The 7,518-nt window shown below is 45.3% G+C and overlaps 1 long non-coding RNA gene across 1 annotated transcript; it reads right to left on the bottom strand.

Moving 5' to 3' along the window:
- Window positions 1–617: 617 nt before the first annotated feature.
- Window positions 618–6,336, bottom strand: LOC120238438. Its single transcript, XR_005530225.1, has 4 exons — window positions 6,276–6,336; window positions 6,060–6,148; window positions 4,438–4,603; window positions 618–672 (listed from the first exon to the last, which is right to left on the bottom strand). It is a non-coding gene; the product is annotated as an uncharacterized LOC120238438 (long non-coding RNA).
- Between the last annotated feature and the right edge of the window lie 1,182 nt (window positions 6,337–7,518).

The following is a 7,518-nucleotide window of genomic DNA, read 5'->3' as shown; positions in this document are numbered from 1 at the left end:
CTCAGAGCCTGGAGCCTGTTTCAGTCTGTGACTCCCTCTCTCTCTGACCCTCCCCTGCTCACGCTGTCTCTCTCCCTCTCTCTCCTAGAAATAAATAAAAACATTAAAAAAAAAAAAGATGCTTCTCTCCACCCCACCCCCATACCACCTCTGCCGCCATCACCACCCACCGGCCCTGACTAGGCAGCTGGGCTGTGGCCCCCAGAAGAAAAACCTGTGAAATACTGAGAAACCGGAAAATGTTTCTTGTCCAGAGAGATCCCTACAGGTAGCTGGCAGAGAGAAGGTGGTCAATGAATTTCTGCCAATGATGATTTGAGTCCTGAGCACCAGAAACCTATAATGTAGTGTTTAAAGGGGATAATCTAGGCCCATCTCTTTGCTTTACTGTGGAAACCAAAGTCCAGAGACGTGAAGTGACTTGCCCAAGGCCATGCCCGTAGTGAAGAAGCTGGGAATCATTGTTCAGATCTTCCAGGTCTGGGCTCATTGCTCATTCTTTAGGCAAACCAGCCTATAATGAGCAGAAGTTCTGTTTCTTGTGGTCAGGGCCTCAGCCACACCTCGACCGCCACTCAAGCTCAGATGACTTCAACGTGGAGTTTTCTTTTTCCCAAGTTCTCTTCCAACTCGGTAATGTGGTTGTGTCAGCCTGTTTTCTCCCCTGTAGTTCTTTAAAAAAAATTTTTTTTTAATGTTTATTTATTTTTTGAGAGAGAGAGAGAATGCGAGCAGGAGAGGGGCAGAAAAGAGAGGGAAACACAGAACCCAAAGCAGGCTCCAGGCTCTGAGCTGTCAGCACAGAGGCCAACGGGGGGCTCAAACCCATGAACAGCCAGATCATAACCTGAGCAAAGTCAGCTTCTTAATTGCCTGAGCCACCCAGGTGTCCCTTCTCTGCTGTAGTTCTAAATAATGTCTTTCAACCCTTGAGAAACCTCAGCGAGGAAACCAATGTAACTCTCTTCAGACAACAGAAGCCCCAGTCAAGCTCAGCTATTATCAGTTATTAATATTGTCATTATCAGTATCACGGTTTGGTCATCAACTATTGGCTAGGGCCAGGCAGTGACAAGCCAGCCGCTACGGTGGCCCCCATGGCGCGCACAGAGAGCAGGCCCGCCGCTCTGTCCCTCGCCGGGCGCCGCAGGCCTCCGGCAAGCGCCCACAGCAGGCACAGGAAGAAAATAAGCAAGTTGATGCGGGCCTGAGCTGAGTCATAAAAACTCTGACGGGAGAGTCTGAAGGAAGGTGACTGGAGCGTCCTGGCTCTGTGAGCAAACAGCTCAGATGGAGGTTGTGCAGAAATCGCTCCCAGCCCCTCCCATTTCCGGAGCCCCCGCAAGGGATCCGCAGAGCCCAGGGTGAGCCAGGGAGCCTCAAACTGGCATGTTATTGCCGATTTTTAAAAGGTACCAGTCATTGCCAATCCTCTGTTTTATCTCTTTTAATTGTTTTTAAAATTGTGTGCTCTGTGCCCTGAGGTGATTTGAACACCAAGGGCAGCACTTTATAAAATAAATAGATAATGAGCTATATTCCCTTCCCGGCAGGATGGAGATGGAGCCAGCAGGGGTGGGGTAGGGAGGGACACAGAGAGAAGCCTTCTGAGGGTTTTCGGGCTGCAGGGCCTCACTCCTGCTGGTCGATCCTTCCCTTGTTCCTCCTACGGTTTCACGCTGGTCTTCTGAGCACCAGCAGGAGCCAGAAAATTGGAAGCCAGGAAGTTTCACGAGTCGTTTGGAAATGTCTGTGGGGTTTGGTGCTGCCCAGGCCCGCCCGGCAGAGCCAGCTTGAGAAGGCGGGATTCCTGCAGGGACTGTGTCTTCACAGAGTTGTAGAGAACACAGCCCCACAGTCAGGAGGGGAGAGATATGACTGAAAGGAAAAATCTAGATCTAGGGGCTCCTGGGTGGCTCAGTTAAGCATCCGACTCTTTTCTTTTTTAATGCTTTTGTTTATTTTTTGAGAGAGTGTGAGCAGGGGAGGGGCAGAGAGAGGGGGACAGAGGATCCAAAGCAGCTCTGCATTGACAGGCTGACAGCAGCGAGCCCCATGCGGAACTCAAACCCAGGAACTGCAAGGTCATGACCTGAGCCAAAGTCAGAAGCTGAACTGACTTGAGCCACCCAGGCACCCTATAAGCATCCAACTCTTGATGTCAGCTCAGGTCATGATCTCGCGGTCTTGAGATTGAGCCCACAGTTGGGCTCTGCGCTGAGCGTGGAGACTCCTTGAGATTCTCTCTCTCCCTTTCTCTCTCTCTCCTTCTCTCTCTCAAAACAAAACAAAACAGAAAACAAAAACAAAAAAAAAACAAAAAGAAGGGAGAAAGAAGGAGCTATCGGACAACAGATGTCCACAGCATACAGGCACACAGATTTGGCTACTCTGTGTTCTGGCAGGATGTAGGAAAGAGAAGTGAGAGCCAGACAAAAAGTCCCAGAGAACAACCACACATTTCACATTTGCTTGGTGCTCTGTGGTTGAATCAACACTTCCCTTCCCTGGAAAATTTTGCCTAAGCAATATGGCTTCAGGGAAATGAAGTCCTGGGCCATTTTGGGAAGAGAGACCTACTCTTGCTGAGAAACACAACTGTAAGTGATAAGGGGAAAGAGGGCCTTATTTCCTGACTCATTAAAGCAAGACAGTGTTTAATAAATACCATTTGCTGATGAAGTTCTGACAAGGCCACTCAATAACCCATGATTCTGACTATCCCACTTAAGAATCTGCTTGAGCCCAGACTTCAGCTGCTATTAATAGAGGTCATACTGTTGGCAGGCTGAAGCAGGTTCTACGCACAGGAGGGCAAATACCGAGTGAGGGACCCAAGAAACCACAGGTATTTCGATCTAAGTCACAACATCATTTCAGCCCAATTCCACTGCCCTCAGAGGCCAGGCCGACTTCCTGCCATTCCATCATCACTTCTACCTGCTAAGCAATACTTCTTGTACTGTTTTATTATATAATGAAAGGTGTATACATACTTATTTCAGGAAACTCAAATAAAAGGATTGAGTCCCCATATCCTACTCAGTCTTGCTGCAAACCCTCATATCCTTTTCTAGGCATGTATGAATGAATACTGTATACAAGATTTTTAAGTGGGATTATACTGTTTTATAACATATATTGAAAATACCTCTCTATGCCTATGACACACTTCTATCGTATCAGCTTTATTAAATTCAAGGGTTTTTAAAAATTATATGGATGTGCCATAGATTATATTTACCCAATCCCTTATTGCTGGACAGCTAGATTGTTTACAGATATTATTATGGGGTTCTCTGGGGTCATGTCAAGGTAAAGAAAGCACACCACTGGATAACGGGGTTACGGTAGAATAGCATAATGGCCAGAATGTTCGGGTAGGAAATAGAGAGCACAGTACAGAAAAGGGACTATGAGAGAGAAAAACCGCTCTCAGAAAAATAGTATTTCTGTCTGACATCATGTAGACCACAGCTGCAATCCTGGAGTTTTTCTGGGCTCTTCTCCCAGCTCAGTGGAGATTTTGCCATTTAAATGACATAAAGAAGCTTTATCCATATGGGTCCTGTTGTTTCTATGTGGTGGTGGTAGATGGGTCACTAATTCCATTAGCTTTGATTATGAATGTTTCAGTTAAATAACTAGATAATAAATCACCCCACAACTTACTGGCTTAAATCAGTCATCATATTTGCCTGTGATTCTGTGGGTCAGCAAACAGGGCTGTATTGGGTGGTTATTCTGTTCTGTATGCTGTTTTCTGGAGTCATGCACTTGGCTTCATTTACATGGTGGCTGGGCAGTAGGTCTAAGCAGAACATTCATATGTCTGGCACCTCAGCACTTCTCCACATGGCCCCTCTCTCTCTCCACATGGTTAGCTTGAGCTTCCTCGCCCCATGGAAGTCTCAGGGTAGCCAGCTTCTTACATGGCAACCGTTTCCACGTAGGACAAAATTTGAAGCTACTGATGTCCTTAAGGCCCGGCCTTAGAAGATACACAATGTCACCTCCAGTGCATTCTATATGTCAAAGCCAGTCTCAGGGTCAGTCTAGATTCAAAGAAAAAGGAAATAGACTCTGCCTCTTGATGGGAGGTAAGGCAAAGAATTTGCATCCATCTTAATCTACTACAGTAAATCCGATGAAGACAAAAGGGTTACAAGGCCCTCGCATAATTAAGAAACAGAACACTATGGCGCTGCACATCACTAAGGCCCAAGTGTGGACTCGTCCAGTTGGGAGAGTTTCCTCCAGTTCTGAGCAATAAACCAAAAGAGACCATTACCAGGTGGCTTGTGGGAAATGGAGCCTTTGGCAGAGCTCACATCCAGGAGACAATAGTGACTCGGATCCTGCCCCACGGCCCCCAGGCACAGGGCTGGAGAAGGGTTTTTCAGTCCCACTCCTCCCTCTGCTGCTGAGTTTACTTACTCCTGGCCTCCAGCAAGGCACCTGCTTCTCCTTTTGCAGATTCCTCTCTCCTTAAGTGCAGTGATTCTTTCCCAAGCCTGCATTATATGGGTTTGAGATCTTTGTGAGATCCTTTGCGCTGAAATTACAAATACTGGTTCTGTAAGTGTTGATATGCTTCCTCAGACTGGGAAAAGAAAAGAAGATGTAGGTTGCCTCAGGAAAATAGTGAATTTACCACGTAAGAGTTCATCATTTCTTTTCACATGGGGCCTTGAAATACCTAAAATCCCTCGCATGTCATTGGGCTCTAGAGGTCTGTGTGAATCAGCCACTCGCTCAGGGGAAGACCGTGACTGCCCCTCACAATTACTGTGATGCTACAGGGAGTTTGTTGGTCACACCTACTCCCATCTGCTTATTGATTCTACAGTTTCTTACAGGCTTGTCCAAGTGCTGGGTTGGCCCACACTTAATATCAAGTCATTCGTTGCCTGATTCCCACTGGACTGATAAAATAAAAAAAAAAAAGATGCTGCCACTTGGGATACAGTATCTCTGAAATGAAGCTATCTGTGGGATAGTATGTAGGCAAATGGGCCACAAGATGGACAGGAAGTTGGATCTTCTATTGTAATCCATACACAACCTTGGGCCAAGCCGTGGAGGTCTACTCTGCAGAAATGTACAGACTGGGGCTTACACTTGGGGCATCTGGGTGGCTCAGTGGATTAAACTCATACTCTTGATCTCTGCTCAGGTCACAGTTTCATGGTTTGTGAGTTCAAGTCCCATGTAGGACTCTTCGCTGACAGCACAGAGCCTGCTTGGGATTCACTGTCTACCTCTCTGCTCCTTCCCTGCTTGCTCTCTGTCTCTCTGCCTCTCTAAATAAATAAATAAATAAATAAATAAATAAACTTTAAAAAGGGCCGGGGTGGTGTCGCTTAGACTTAGCGTCTCTTTGCACTCTAAACTGATCAGATGAGGTCTGGCCAGCTCTTTAATATTTAGTTTCTTTTTCACAGTCCAGCCTGAAGCCTTGTGCCTATTTGATTTGTACAACGTATATGTGGCTGGTGCTGGTGAATTGAGACAAATATCTTTTCAGAACCAAAAATGACTCCATTTTTCCCTATATCTCCCTCCAACTGTAAGGCAGTGCTCTAAATGCTGGGAGTTGGGACAGAGGCCTGCTTCCCCGGGGAAAGGAGGATTCCACCCCCCACCACAGTCCCTTAGGCTTCTCTTGTTATATAGTCTCTAGACCATTGGGAAGGAATCAAGATATTACTTTATTCGATCAGGATCATTTATAAATAGAACCACTTTCTGCTTCACTGCAGCTCATGATATTGAGATGAGTGAATTAAAGTAAACGGCTATTAGAGAAAGTAGGGGAGTGAATTTTAATGTGACATATGGCAGATCGTTCTCTGGAATCTTTGCACATTGTAACCATTGTGTAGGCAATGGGGGTAAGCACTTTGGGGCTTGTATACCAGGTCCGCACACCTGGTACAAGGCTCTTTGGACCTACTTTGGACCAGACCAAATGTAGGAGAAGGGGACCCTGGCCTCCTGTCCCTCCCCCACCCCACCTCACCACCTTCTGAATCTGAAGTTAGCAGGTTTCCACACACCGAGTTTCATCTGTGGCTCCAGAGGAAGAAATGTTCTGTCTCTGCTAGAAAAGGCCATTTCACCAGGTGCCAGCAGGTCTGGAAAAAGTCTAGGAAAAAAGAGGAAAGGGGTGTGTATGTGAGAGACAGACAGACAGAGACAGAGACAGACAGAGAGAGACTGGAAGGGAGGGAGGGATTGAGAAAGAACATGAACTCAGTCCTGGGCTTTCTTACAGTGTTGGCTCTCTGGCCTCACTGCGCTGGTCGGTACATCCTGCTGAGAACATGCCCTCCCTTCTCTCAGAAACCTGAAAGGGGACTTTGACTTCATTCACTGGTCTGATTTGGGCATTGTGACAAATCCGTTATCCGGGCTTTCTGTTTGGCCTTTTGTGACACTCTGAGGGGGTAGCTCTGTCTTTTCTCTCTCACACACACACCCCCGCCTCACACTCCCACTCCCACGTTAAGATTGGATTCTCCTGCTTAATGCAGAGAGCTGTGAGGACCTAAATACTAAGGTGTAGCGTCAGAGTGAGGGAAAGAAATGAGTGGGAAGGAAATTCACTCAAAAGGACTTTGAGTATGCAGATGGGACTATTTTTTTAAACTTTATTTTGAATTCATTTCAGGCTACAGAAAAGCCCAAAGAATTTTTTTTACAGAAAAATTAAAAAGTGCAAAGAATACTGTATACTCTTCATCTCATTTGCTTATCATTTTCTCTCTTTATATGCTTCTGAACTAGTTGCAAATAACTTGCACATATGATGCCCCTTTATCCCTAAATATTTGAGCATGCATTTCCAAAAGAAAGAAAGAAAGAAAGAAATTTTCTTCCCTAACCTCAATACATTATCAAAATCAGGAAAAGAATATAGATGTAATACTATTATCTAAACTACATATCTTTTTCAAATGTTATCGGTTTTTCTAACCATGTTCTGCTATAGCAGAATAGAACATTTTTTTTTTTTTTATCCAGAAGCCAAACCAAGATTACACATTATCATGTCTCTTTAGGTTCCTTCAGTTCCTCAGTCTTTGTCATTCGTGACATTGACAGTTTGAAGCATCTAAGTCATTGATTGAATAGACCGTGCCTCTTTGGGAGAGTGTCAGATGCTTCCTCACAATGAGATTCAGGTCGTACGCGTTTGGCAGGAACACCAGAGGTGATAGTATGTCCTTAGCGCATCACGTCAGGAGATACAGGATATAGATTTGTCCCATTTTCCCCTTGTGATGTTAATTCTTATCACCTGATTCAGGTGTAGTGTGCCAAGCCTCTCCACTCTCAAACGACTATTTTTCTCTTTGAAATCAAGAAGTATTTTACAAGGAGATACTTTGAGGTTGTATAAATGGGCTGTTTCTCATCAAACTTTTACCCACTATACATCCATTGCTAATTCTTGCCTGAATCAATTACTGCTATGAAAGTTGCCAAATGATGATTTTCTAATACGATTATATC

Source organism: Hyaena hyaena, unplaced genomic scaffold (genome assembly GCF_003009895.1).
Source record: "Hyaena hyaena isolate Hyena2069 unplaced genomic scaffold, ASM300989v1 scaffold_208, whole genome shotgun sequence".
Classification (NCBI taxonomy): domain Eukaryota; kingdom Metazoa; phylum Chordata; class Mammalia; order Carnivora; family Hyaenidae; genus Hyaena; species Hyaena hyaena.
The sequence above is the reverse complement of the archived record's forward strand: the minus strand, read 5'-3'. Positions and strand labels throughout refer to the sequence as shown.